The sequence below is a fragment of the Podarcis gaigeae genome (genome assembly GCF_964106915.1).
Source record: "Podarcis gaigeae genome assembly, chromosome: 5".
Classification (NCBI taxonomy): Eukaryota; Metazoa; Chordata; class Lepidosauria; order Squamata; family Lacertidae; genus Podarcis; species Podarcis gaigeae.
This window is the reverse complement of record NC_139681.1, coordinates 33105226-33118790: the sequence shown is the minus strand read 5'-3', so window position 1 is coordinate 33118790 and position 13565 is coordinate 33105226. Positions and strand designations below refer to the sequence as shown.

The window sequence follows — 13565 nt, the reverse complement described above, 5'->3', positions numbered from 1 at the left end:
TAAAGAAGGCTCTCAACCCTTCAGGGACTCAAGCACTGCAGGAAGAAGAGAAGGGTGGTGATGTTTGGGGACTCCCTACTGAGATACGGAGGTGGATGTGGGGCCACACAGTCTGTTAACTTCTGACGCATGCTGCTGCATATTCATCCGGGGCGCAGCTCATGCTAAACCTTTGAGAGGACAGCTTTGACCCAAAGTTAGAGATGATATTCAAAGGGAATGTCCACACAGTGATAAGTAGCACCTGTGGGAAAGGACGTCATCTGGGGTGGAATCTGAAAATTATTTGGAAAAATATGCTTGAAGGAGGATACCCCAAGTTTGGCAGACCTTTCCTCGCAAAAACACAAGCCCATGCAAATTTACTTGTTTCAGCAGTGCCCGATTTAGGGCAGTGCGGGTCGTCCCCCCATCCCCCGCACAGGGCGCAGAGCCCAGGGAGTATTAGTAAAAACAACAATACCTATATTTATATGGGTACCTGCAAAGAAGATCCATAAAAAAGCAGCTGTACCAAAAGGAATTATTGTGAAAATAAGAAATTGGGGATGGGTGGAATTTTTGCCCTTGCGCAGGGCGCCATATTGCCAAAATCTGCCCCTGGTGTGAGCATCTCCTCCTGAAACTGCCTCTCCCGGGTGATTTACAGATTTCCCTTGGTCTGCAACTTCTATATGTAATATGTAGCTGATAGACAGCGGGAAGTAAAATATATTGGCCTTTACCTGGCGCTGAGAACATCATGTGCTGTTTACTCACCTCCTTCAAGCCATTAATAAAGATGTTTAAGTACAAGCGATGGGATGCTGAGAAAGAGTGAGAGTGTCTATTCCCCAGCTGCCTGGAGCTGAAGCTGCAGGCTGTTGCACCAAGCTGTTACTGAAAAACAGGAGAAGCAGATGGAATGTAAACAGAGTGGGTGTCCTTGGCAGCAATCCATTCAATTAAGGGATGGAAAATTAGAATCGAAAACAGCAATTCTACCTACAGTTGTTACAAGGGTGGCTGGTATTCAGTTCTCCCTTCTCCCCAAAAAGGAAAGTCGTTCAGATTATCCTTTTTTACACAGTTTGCTGACAGTTAGAGTTGCCACTTTCTTTGCTGGCAGGGTTGCTGTGCCTTTAATTGGAATGTGCCAGGCAGAAATTCATCGGGTGATGCGCCACATTAAGGTGTGCAGTGAGTGGGTGGCAAGCTCCCTTGTTTAATTTTCTGCCTACAATGCTCCTCAGCCTTATACTGTGCACAATATTAATGATTTGTAGAAGAGACTTTATGACCTGAAAATAGAGTCAATGCACATATTTTTGCAACCCAAGAAAATCACGCACAGACGCGCAACAACAACAACAACAGCACCGGAGCCTTGCTAGAAAAGAGAGAGGAAAATGGAACAAGAGAGCCACACTTATTGTTTTATGCAGAGCATTTAAAAAAGTAAAAACAGGCCAGTGTGTTAACGTCTTAGCATAACCTGCCTCACAGGGTTCTTGTGAGGATAAAATGGGGAGAAGGACAACTCCTTGAGCTTCTTCAATGAAAGGTGGGATATGAAAGCAATATAAAATTTAATAATAAATAATGTCTGATTCTCTTGAGAGTCCCATGGACTGCAAGAAGGTCAAACCTCTCCATTCTTAAGGAAATCAGCCCTGAGTGCTCACTGGAAGGACAGACCCTGAAGCTGAGGCTCCAGTACTTTGGCCACCTCCTGAGAAGAGAAGACTCCCTGGAAAAGACCCTGATGTTGGGAAAGATGGAGGGCACAAGGAGAAGGGGACGACAGAGGACAAGATGGTTGGATAGTGCTCTTGAAGCTACCAGTATGAGTTTGACCAAACTGCGGGAGGCAGTGGAAGACAAGAGTGCCTGGCGTGCTCTGGTCCATGGGGTCACGAAGAGTCGGACACAACTAAACAACAACAACAACAATGTCTGATTAAGGTCTTGGGAACCCATTTTAAGACGAGTACAAATAAAGTGGTTTGCCCCCATTTTAACCAACACTGGCTCACAGCCTTCTTTTGAAAAAACCCTCACCTCCTTCTGCGCGAGTTCAGTCAAAAAAAATAACAAGCAAGGTCCAAGTCAATAGATACTTTAACAACTCGTTTCAGGACTACCTCTGCTGCCCTGTCACCCTCCTGCTTTTTATGGGTGTTTCTGGGGGAGGGCAAGTCCTCTTGTGGCCATCCCCAAAAGAAAACTTTCTGAGGGCCTGGCACCACAATTTTAATTTGTGACAAGGAGTGCCATTTTGACTTCCACCCGACGCCTTGGGCCAGCCCCAAATCTCTCTCTCTTCTGTGTGGCGTTATTACGGCCAGTCACTCATCGCCAGGCCCTTCAGATCTTTACTGAATGTGCGACAGAGTGTGACAGCTGACACTCATCAGGAAATTGCCTTAGGACCCCGTCCCTCGCTTTGCCTGGGCCTGGATGGGTGGAGGAGAAGTAGACTTCTAGCCTGCCTTTGTTAAGAGAGGAAATATAGCTGCCTTGAAGTAAGATGCAACTTCCTTGTTGGCTGAGACTCAGCGGGAGATGTATTAAGATAGGAGCAGAGGAAGAAAGCAGGCGAGGCCTGGGGTAGAGAGCACCATGAAATAATCTAAACCTGACCTGGTGTGGAGAAAGGCCACAGCGCAGGCATAATCTGGCTATGATTAAAATCCGACATAGAATATAATTGGCTAGTGGTGGTAAGGGGAGCGGGGACCCACAACAAATTGCTGCAGCGTATCTCCAGCCCCAAACAGGAGTGCTGCTATTCAGCCTGGAACAAGAGTCATGTCTGGGGTGCTCATACTGGTCACCTTTTTTTTTTACCCTCCCCAAATGTTTAGCACAGTATTATATGGTGCTAATGGGATGCGGGTGGGCTGTGGGTTAAACCACAGAGCCTAGGGGTTGCCGATCAGAAGGTCAGCAGTTTGAATCCCTGCAACGGGGTGAGCTCCTGTTGCTCGGTCCCTGCTCCTGCCAACCTAACAGTTCGAAAGCACATCAAAGTGCAAGTAGATAAATAGGAACCGCTCCGGCGGGAAGGTAAATGCTGTTTCTGTGCGCTGCTCTGGTTCGCCAGAAGCGGCTTAGTCATGCTGGCCACATGACCCGGCATGACCCGGAAGCTGTACGCCGGCTCTCTCGGACAATAAAGTGAGATGAGCGCCGCAACCCCAGAATCGGTCACGACTGGACCTAATGGTCAGTGGTCCCTTTACCTTAACTATATGGTGCTAAAGGGCCTAGGATTGCCCAAACGTTTTATTGCATTATAGCAGGGATGGAACTATAGGAGGAGAGCTGGGCATGAGACCTACCCAGTGAAAACAACAAAGAATCATAGGATTTTAGAGTTAGAAGGGGCTCCACGGGTCATCTAGTCCAACCCCTTGCATTGCAGGAATCAATCCAGCTTGGTGTGACTGGGTAGCAATGTTGCCATTTCTGCCCATGCACACTCGGTTAAAGGAGAGTGCCTGCCTTAGCATTCAGGGTAAACTCAGAAGTTCCCTCTCTAGACCACGAGATGTTTGGGCTACTTACATGCCATCCATTTAAAGCACATCCCGACAGACCAAAGAATGCTGGGAACTTTAGTTTGCTGGGCGTACTGGGAATTGTAGCTCGAGGGATAGCAATGAGAAAAGCACCCTGTACCTCCTGCCCCACAACAGCTCATATTTTTCCCACAGCAAAAATTATGGTTTATTATGACAACTGAACCACAAACCATAGTTTGCGTTCAGACTAGAGAATGAGACCAAGGCCAAGAGGACTACATCCGCCTGTGAGGGTGTTCCTGTTGGCTAAAAAATGGTTTGGCCACTGGCAGGATGATGTCCTTGTAATGTTTGTGGTATTTTGTGCATTGCGACTTGCCATTAGTTTTATTGATTGTAGTTTAACTTCGTGGACTTCGTGGAAAGCATGGCCTCCATGGGGCTGTCCCTGAATAAGTCTGGCCCAACTCATAGCCACGGACATGCCTTAGACTTGGTGTTTACCTCTACGGATGTTGGTGATCTGACATTAACTAAAAGTGAAACAAAAGAAGTGCCATGGTCAGATCACTTCCTGGTGCAACTGGACTTCTCCGTAACCCTTCCCCTCCGCAGGGAGGTGGGACCGATTCGGATGGTCCGCCCCCGCCACTTAATGGATCCAATTGGCTTCCAGAGAGTGGTAGGGGATGCTTTATCCCAAGTTGATGGCCTTTCAGCTGATTCCCTGGTGGCACGCTGGAATGCGGAGTTAACCAGGGCTATTGACTGTCTGGCTCCGAAGCGCCCTCTCCGATTGCATGGAGCCCGGACAGCCCCGTGGTTTTCCCCGGAGCTGAGGGTGATGAAACAATCGTTGAGACGGCTAGAGTGCCGGTGGCGGAAAACTCATTCTGAATCAGACCAGACACGGGTTAGAGCTCAACGTCGAGCCTACCAAGTGGCAATGGCGACGGCGAAGAGGGTCTTCTTCGCCGCCTCCATTGCATCTGCAGAAAACAGCAGCAGGAGACTTTTTCAGGTGGTTCGCAGTTTATCGGAACCACCTGTACCACCGGGGCCTGGTAGGGACCCCAAGATCTCCTGCAATGCTTTTGCAAAGTTTTTTGCAGATAAAATCGCTCAGATTCAGAAGGAGGTAGACTCCACAGTGGGAGCAGGGCCAGGGCGGGAGAGTGCTAGAGTTCTGTCTGGTCCTGTTATATGGGATCAATTCCAATCTGTTACCTCTGAGGATGTGGACAGGCTGCTTGGACGAGTGAAACCGACCACCTGTCTCCTTGATCCTTGCCCATCCTGGCTGATAAAAGCGAGCCGGGAAGGGCTGGGCGATGGGCTTTGCGGGGTGGTGAATGCTTCCCTTTGTGAGGGAGCCTTCCCAGACCCGCTGAAAGAGGCGGTCATGAAACCGCTTCTTAAAAAAACATCTTTAGACCCGGCCAATTTGGCCAACTATCACCCAGTCTCAAATCTGCCATTCTTGGGCAAGGTGATTGAGCGGGTGGTTGCTGAACAACTCCAAGCACGCCTGGAGGAAACGGACCATTTGGATCCCTTCCAATCGGGATTCAGGCCTCACCATGGGACTGAAACTGCCTTGGTCGCACTGGTTGATGATCTCCGGCGGGCTAGGGACAAAGGTGAGAGCTGTTTCCTAGTTCTGCTGGATCTCTCAGCGGCCTTTGACACCATCGACCATAACATCCTTCTGGACCGTCTAGAGGGGCTGGGAGCTGGGGGCACTGTCATACAGTGGTTCCGCTCCTTCCTCCTGGGCCGTGTCCAGAAAGTGGTGGTGGGGGGTGAGTGTTCAGACCCCTGGGCTCTCACTTGTGGGGTGCCTCAGGGTTCTGTCCTCTCCCCCATGCTTTTTAATATCTATATGAAGCCGCTGGGAGAGATCATCAGGGGGTTTGGACAGGGTGTTCATCAGTATGCAGATGACACCCAGCTCTATCTCTCCTTTAAATCAGAACCAGCGAAGGCGGAGAAGGTCCTGTGTGGGTGCCTGGAGGCGGTTGGAGGTTGGATGGCGGCTAACAGATTGAGGTTGAATCCTGACAAGACAGAAGTACTGTTTTTGGGGGACAGGAGGCGGGCAGGTGTGGAGGATTCCCTGGTCCTGAATGGGGTAACTGTGCCCCTGAAGGACCAGGTGCGCAGCCTGGGAGTCATTTTGGACTCACAGCTGTCCATGGAGGCGCAGGTTAACTCTGTGTCCAGGGCAGCTGTCTACCAGCTCCACCTGGTACGCAGGCTAAGACCCTACCTCCCCGCAGACTGTCTCGCCAGAGTGGTGCATGCTCTGGTTATCTCACGCTTGGACTACTGCAACGCGCTCTACGTGGGGCTACCTTTGAAGGTGACCCGGAAACTGCAATTAATCCAGAATGCGGCAGCTAGACTGGTGACTGGGAGTGGCCGCCGGGACCACATAACACCGGTTCTGAGAGATCTGCACTGGCTCCCAGTACGTTTCCGAGCATGATTCAAAGTGTTGGTGCTGACCTTTAAAGCCCTAAACGGCCTCGGTCCTGTATACCTGAAGGAGCGTGTCCACCCCCATCGTTCAGCCCGGACACTGAGATCCAGCGCCGAGGGCCTTCTGGCGGTTCCCTCATTGCGAGAAGTGAGGCTACAGGGAACCAGACAGAGGGCCTTCTCGGTAGTGGCGCCCGCCCTGTGGAACGCCCTCCCATCAGATGTCAAAGAGATAAAGAATTACCTGACATTCAGAAGACATCTTAAGGCAGCCCTGTTCAGGGAAGTTTTTAATATGTAATGCTGTACTGTTTTTAACACTGATTGGGAGCCGCCCAGAGTGGCTGGGGAAACTCAGCCAGATGGGCGGGGTATAAATAATATATTATTATTATTATTATTATTATTATTATTATTATTATTATTATTATTATTACAATTGTTTATTGTTATAAGTGTAAACGGCTTAATTATTATATGCTGATATTTAATTTTACTGCTTACTATTAGATTATAATGGTAAAAAGGAAAAAGGTAAAGGACCCCTGGACAGTTAAGTCCAGTCAAAGGCGACTATGGGGTGCAGCACCCATCACACTTTCAGGCCGAGGGAGCCAGCATTTGTCCACAGACAGCTTTCTGGGTTATGTGGCCAGCATGAATAAAGCGCTTCTGGTGTAATGGAACACCGTAACAGAAACTAGAGAGCACTGAAACACCGTTTACCTTCCCGCCTCGGCAGTACCTATTTATCTACTTGAACTGGTGTGCTTTCAAACTGCTAGGTTGGCAGGAGCTGGGACAGAGCAATGGAAGCTCACCCTGTCGTGCGGATAAGAATCACCGACCTTCTGATCAGGAAGTCCAAGAGGCTCAGTGGTTTAGACCACAGTACCAACCACATCCTTCTCATTATAATGGACTGTTGTTTCAATATAAGTGGTTTATTTTAAAGTTATTGTGACTTTTTGTATTGGATCAGATTGTTATTATTAATGTTTGACATTTTATTATGTTTTTATATGTGTTGGAAGCCGCCCAGAGTGGCTGGGTCAACCCAGCCAGGTGGGCGAGGCATAAATAAAATTATGATGATGCTGATTCTGTCAACATCTGCATTGTGGAATCCTTCCAATGGAATGTCCAACTGGCTGGATATTTGAGTTTTCCAGAGGCATTTTCCTGGTGTAGTAGACCCCTGACATTTGATCTGCTGTTTAAAGCATCGTATTCAGTTTTTGACTCCTCTGAGTGTTTTTAATACAGTTAACATGCTTATTTATAGCACCTTGTCCACTTTGAAGTGGAACGGTGACTTTAGAAAACACACTCCAAACTTCCTTAAACAACATTGCTGCCCAGAAAAAAAGAAATCCACCTACAGCCAATGTATTGATTCCTGTGTGTTGAGTGTGCAAAGACCCAGAAAAGCAGAGAGAGGAAACGTCATCCAGACTGGGGTAAATTGATAGCCCGTGTTCTCCTGGTGCCAAGTTCCCTTCTGTTGATATGAACCACATGTAAGGCCTTGCGGAGTTAACTCTGCCCTTCCCGCACGGAGCCAACTTCTTGGAGAGCTGGAGGCAGCTCGGAGAGCAGCTGGGAGGAGCCCCCTCTCCCTCCAGGCAGGAATTTGTTTGGCAGCCCTTTGCTTTTCTCACTGGAGAGGAGCTGAATCTGCTGACTGTCTGCAGTTTTCCTCTCCCCCCCCCCCCCCCAGCCACCCTGAGCTGTTGCTGCAGCTGCAGTTTAGCTTGTGCTGCTGGGTTTTCCTAAGCCATTTCCTACAACCCCCTCCGCTCCGCCCCCAACATTTCTTATCTTCGCCATGTGGGACATGAGCTACGTGCCCTCTCTGAAATCCTGAAGGGGTCTCTCCCCCCCCCCTTCCACAGCTGTTCTTCCCACCATAAACTCCATGCCTCTAAGGTCCCAGGGAGAAGGCATAACAGCTCCAGCTCCTGTTGCAGCGCCTGCCCGGGGACCTCTGCTCATCAAAGCCCTGATGCATCAGTTTTGCGTTTTATTTTAGTATGTGGAAAATCCACTCTGCCTTGACCTGAACCATGTGGGCTTTTTGCGTCCTTTTCCTTTTCCTGGTGTGTCCGTGTCCCTTGTCTCTGTCCGTCTGTGTGTGTGTGTGTGTGTGTGTGTGTGTGTGTGTGTGTGTGTGTGTTTGCCAAACAAAATGTGGTGATTTGATTACATTCTGCTTTAAGTGATAGAGTGTCTTAAGAGGCTTAAGTTGTTTCAAAACCCCTTAATATAAATGAAACTGCTAGTCATAATGTTACAGAGCAGAACAAAGCATAAATATCAGTTGTGGGTAGTAGTAGTAATAATAATAATTCTTATTATTGTTATATTTATTCCTGTCCTGTCCTCCCCCAAACTGGGAATGTCAATTTATTCTTGAATTCTACTTCGCAGCTGATGATTTTAAGGTTTGACAATACAAAGAAAATCCAGGAGATGTGAGAGAGTTGCAAAATGAGTTTCCATGGGTGTTTTCATTTAAAATAACGACAGGGTGATATTAGAATCAGTGAAGTGGTGGGGTTGTCATTAAACAGGAGTGTTGTCACCCACTTACCTACCCACCCAGGCCAGGGCAGAAACTCAACTGGTGCTGCTTCTTCAAGGACTCAGATGCTGCAATGTCAGAGAAGCTGGAGTGCATGCATTTCTTCCTGTTGTGCAGCTGTCAAAAGACACAGGGAAGCTGCAATCAAAAGTGTTGATTGTTTTTCTGGAAGAACACTCCATCTGTCCCCTCCTGTTCCCCAAATATTTTTTTTCCCCTGAGCAAACAGCCAAACCACATTCCCTTTCTTGCCATCTGGCCTACACAGACGGGACTATGCTCGTGTCACCCCACCCAGTAAAATTATTTTGCTCTAGTGAGAATCCCAAAATTTCTTCTTCTTTTTTTTTCTTATTTCATATGAACCCTAGTTAGAATTTTCAGGTGCCCAAATCAACAAAAGTCTAAAGGAAGTAAGAAAATAAACAGCTACACCTTGGAGGAGTTGTACTGACCGACATAGAATAAAGTGGGGAAAGAAGAAAAATATAGTATGGAACATGGGGCAGTGATGTTGCAAAATAAAATACAATCCATTGAGAAACAGAGATAAGATTGTCGTCACAACTGTGATCCACAGTCTGCTAACCACGTCTGCTAAGGTACCTACTTGGCACCCTCAGGCAGGTTTACTGATTAAGGTAGCAAGGTTTATTTGTTTCAGCATGATATCTCCTTCTATCACTCACGTAAACAAAGCAGTCCTCTAGTCGCTGTCCTCCACCAGCTCACAACTGGAATTATGCTCTGATACAGCCTTTATAAATATATTTTAGGTATAACTTAGGAATGCGTGATTTCTGGGATCTCCTGATTTCTGGCGAATGTTCTAAGTTATTTATGAGCTACGTTTCACTTTCCGAAAACAATGAAACAACTAAACCCAGACAAGTTTACTGAGCCCCTAGCTTGACCCAACATGTGTGGCTGATGGGCTCGTTTTTTGATGCCTGCTAGTGGTGCAAGCAAGCCTTTCTAGCAAGCAACTTATCCTCTTCTGCCTGTTCACTATGTCTCTTATTTTTTTCGGAGCTGACCTCCCATGTCCCCCACACATGCACGTTCAGTGATCTGACCATGTCCTGAAATGGATCCGAACTAACTCCCTGGCACATTTCCCAGTTGGCTGGCGTACGGTGCACCTCTCGGAAGGCTTGTGGCTGCACATCCCCTTGTTAGATCAGGAGCAAGCTCAGCTGCCTAGGAGTGGCAGATGAGCTAAAAGCGGCACTCATATTGCCTCACCGAGGAGCCACAGGCCAATAGGCAAACAGCATAGCCCACACTGACCTCTCAACAAGCTATGGCCCTTAAGCCCAGGGGTCACCAATCTTCTGGGGTCCACGAGCACATTTGCAAATTGTTGTGGGTACCACACACACCCCACAACCAAGCACAGATGACAGCCTATTACAGGGGTCAGCAAACTTTTTCAGGTGGGGGCCGGTCCACTGTCCCTCAGGCCTTGTGGGGGGCCGGACTATATTTTGAAGAAGAAAAAATTAACGAATTCCTATGCCCCACAAATAACCCAGAGATGCATTTTAAATAAAAGCACACATTCTACTCATGTAAAAACACGCTGATTCCTGGATCGTCTGCAGGCCAGTTTTAGAAGGTGATTGGGCCGGATCCTGCCCCTGGACCTTAGTTTGCCTACCCATGGCCTATTATATGGGCTTTGAAGCCTTATTTCAGCAGGCGGAAGGGACCCAGAGGGCGCCAGGGAAGACCTCTGCAGGCACCAACAGGCGCCAGGATGGCAACCCCTCCAGTAAGCCTACAACTCGGTTCTCTGTTGTCTTTTTAGCCCTAAGCTTTTGCCCATTGTGAGGTTCTACCATAAGGCATATTGGCAGGATCTGCCAAGGACATGCTTGACAGAGAGCTGGCTTCAGGCACCAAGCCCGTTGGCAGACCAACTCTGCATTACAAAGTTGTCTGCAAGTGTCACATGAAGGCTGGCAGCATCAACGCCGCCATGCGGGAATTCCTTGCAGGCGACTGCAGTGCCTGGAGACAAGACAGGTTGTGCATCCATAGCAGTGGCCAGAGGAGGAAGGACTGCTGGGAGAAGCGCAGAGAAAAGAAACGCCATGGTGCATCTGCAGCAGAACAACAGGAGACCTTCATGTGCCTCGGCTGCAACAAAACATGTCTCTCCCATATCGGTCTCTACAGCCACAGCAAGCGCTGCAACCTCCCACTCTTCCATTTTCTCCCAAGACAAATGGATGCCAATGAACCCTGTTGCCATACAACACAGCAGCTGTCAGGCTGCAGACACTACCTAGTATAGCAAATGTCCCACAGCAGGAAGGAGGAATTGAGCAGAAGTACCTTTTCACTCATTCACGGCATCTTGGGGTCCAAGCCTTTTGCCTGTAGTATGATTAGCAAGGCTTTTCCATGGTTAGGAAACCTCGTGAGATTTCAGAGCTCTATTAGAACGCCACATTTCAGGGGTAGTCCCTGTTGCTTGAGACCTGTCAATTTACACTTCTGTTCTTCTATGCATAGCTTCTAAAATTGCTGCTGCAATTCTGATTCTCCCCCCCTCCCCCGGTAAGTCTTATTGATCTCTGATTACATAGGGCTGGCCATGCATCCTGATTTTCCAGGCCATGTCCTGGAATTTGCCTCCGAAAATGGCATCCTGGATTATTTTCGGAAATACAGGCAAATGTCCTGGAAAACTGGCAATGGGAGTTAAATTGTGCTAAAAATGCCTTTAAGAACCTCCAAAACTCAAAAATTCTTGTAGCTTTTACAAAAAAAAAAAGAGCTCTGTTGGAGATATGGCAACCCTAGGTATTTAGGAACATGAAAAATGACTGTTTGTTTTTTTATTTAAAAAATACATTTTAAGTTCTATGCATCTAGGTAAAGGTAAAGGGACCCCTGACCATTATATCCAGTCGTGGCCGACTCTGGGGTTGCGGGGCTCATCTCGCTTTACTGGCCGAGGGAGCCAGCGTACAGCTTCCGGGTCATGTGACCAGCATGACTAAGCCGCTTCTGGCAAACCAGAGCAGCGCACAGAAAATGCAATTTACCTTCCCACCGGAGCGGTACCTATTTATCTACTTGCACTTTGACATGCTTTCAAACTGCTAGGTTGGCAGGAGCAAGGACCGAGCAACGGGAGCTCACCCCGTCACAGGGATCCAAACCTTCTGATTGGCAAGTCCTAGGCTCTGTGGTTTAATCCACAGCGCCACCCGTGGCATCTAGGGTGGCCTTTAAGTCTGCTCCTGAACTTTCATCGCCATTCCATCAGATGTATAGGTGACACCTCTGATTAGAGAATCAAATTTAAGAGTGCATTTTATGAAATCCACAAGCTCCAACCCCTGACTCCCACCAAATTTTAGGCAAACCATGCTCCCGTCCCACTCCAGATCTTTCTAATCAAAAATATAAGGGGGCTCTTTCTCCCTCGACTCTTTGCAACCAGATTTAAGCTTTGAATAGAACAGTACACAATGCTCACAGACTTGGCGTTGGTTAGAGCATGGTGGTTACAGCATGGTGCTGATAACACTAAGGTTGCAGGTTCGATCCCATATGGGATAACTGCATATTCCTGCATATTCCAAGTCTACAATTCTATGGTTCTCAGATTCTATGATTCTCATTGTCTGCAGAACAAAGAGCCCCATGAAAACACAGAAGTGGGCATTCCTACCATAAAAGATCAACACCCAACCCTGTTGCCTGCAACTCTCCACACTCTCAATTTCTCCATCTCTCCTCTTAAAAGTGGTACCACTACGATGAGTTAATTACAACCTCAGGGTTATTGCTACAGGTGCTGGAGAGGCAGGAAAACAACCAGTGGAGGTTAACATTGCAACTGACGTAGCGTGTTGTGCAACCCACATTTTAAATGTCCCGGAACTGAGGGTGGCTGTAAACCATTGTTATCTAGCACTGAATGACCTATCAGACAGAACCTCATACTTCCCATCTGCAGAACAGGTTCGCCAGAGCAGCTTTTTGTAACTCTGACATCTCTGCTAACAAGGAAAAGGCAGGAGAAGTTTGGCTTAATGGAAGGTTGCGTAGGGAACAAAACCTTAGTGAGGAATACCTGCTATTATTTTTGCTCACTATATATAATTAGCAGCCAGATTGCCATCTGTCTGTGGCTGTCTAGCCAGCCACCAATCAAATTTTTCTAATAGAATTTGTAGCATGGAATTGGAATAATGGGTAAAATTTTTGACCAATTGAATTTCTGCCTGAATAGCTTCCACTCCCAAACGACTCCTTCAAAACAGGACGCAGTTCTAGCAATAACCATTCATATCAGGGATAGATAAGCAACCAGTGATCTAAAAGCTGGATGTCATCCACCAAGCCGGGTGGGGGAGATGTCAACACCCCACAGAAAAGTGCAATTCAGGTGTTTCCTGAATTCCCACACTATTTCATCGGAGATTCACACGGCCATTCTTAATCACTGTATTTAAAAAGGGGAAATTATTTAATATGCATGTGAAAATGGCCTATAAAAAAAGCAAAGTGTGGATTTAACAGTACTTCCTTTTATGTTTTTGGTGCAGTGAACAGGATCGCTTAATTGATAGAACTGTTTCCTTAACACGGGATAAGCCGTCTATCCAAGTGGTGCTGCAGGTGATTGCAACAGATAGGAACTGCGAAGAAATAATTTGTCTGTGTCAGCACTGGGTGGTGTCAGGGAGCCGAAAGCATGAATCCCAGCAGGATCGGGATCAGCAATAGATGGATTCTCGGGGCAGATCTATAGGAGGGTCAATCAGAAGGCAAAGTCTACTGCTTCTAAGCCAAGAAGTCCACCCAATGTAGGATGGAGCAAGAATGGAACAAGGAATGGTTAGGGAAGCTGGCAGACTGATAGGAAGAAAGGGAGGGAGAGAGCAGGAACATGCAAGTTGACAGGCAGTCACCCAGAGCAAGATCAGGGAGACTAGAGTCTGGCTCACACCCACACAAATATCTAGTTGCAC

At 47.6% G+C, this 13565-nt stretch overlaps 2 long non-coding RNA genes across 2 annotated transcripts in view; one reads left to right on the top strand and one right to left on the bottom strand.

Moving 5' to 3' along the window:
• The window catches only part of LOC310845586, a 38264-nt gene that overhangs the window by 2768 nt on the left and 21931 nt on the right, over positions 1-13565 (bottom strand). The window contains exons 3-4 of the long non-coding RNA XR_014564846.1: positions 8581-8688; positions 760-879 (exon numbers count right to left, since the gene is read on the bottom strand). This is a non-coding gene — a long non-coding RNA (uncharacterized lncRNA). The remainder of the gene's footprint in view (positions 1-759; positions 880-8580; positions 8689-13565) is intronic.
• Positions 8625-9441, top strand: LOC310845592. The gene is made up of 2 exons (XR_014564853.1): positions 8625-8721; positions 9274-9441. It is a non-coding gene; the product is annotated as an uncharacterized lncRNA (long non-coding RNA).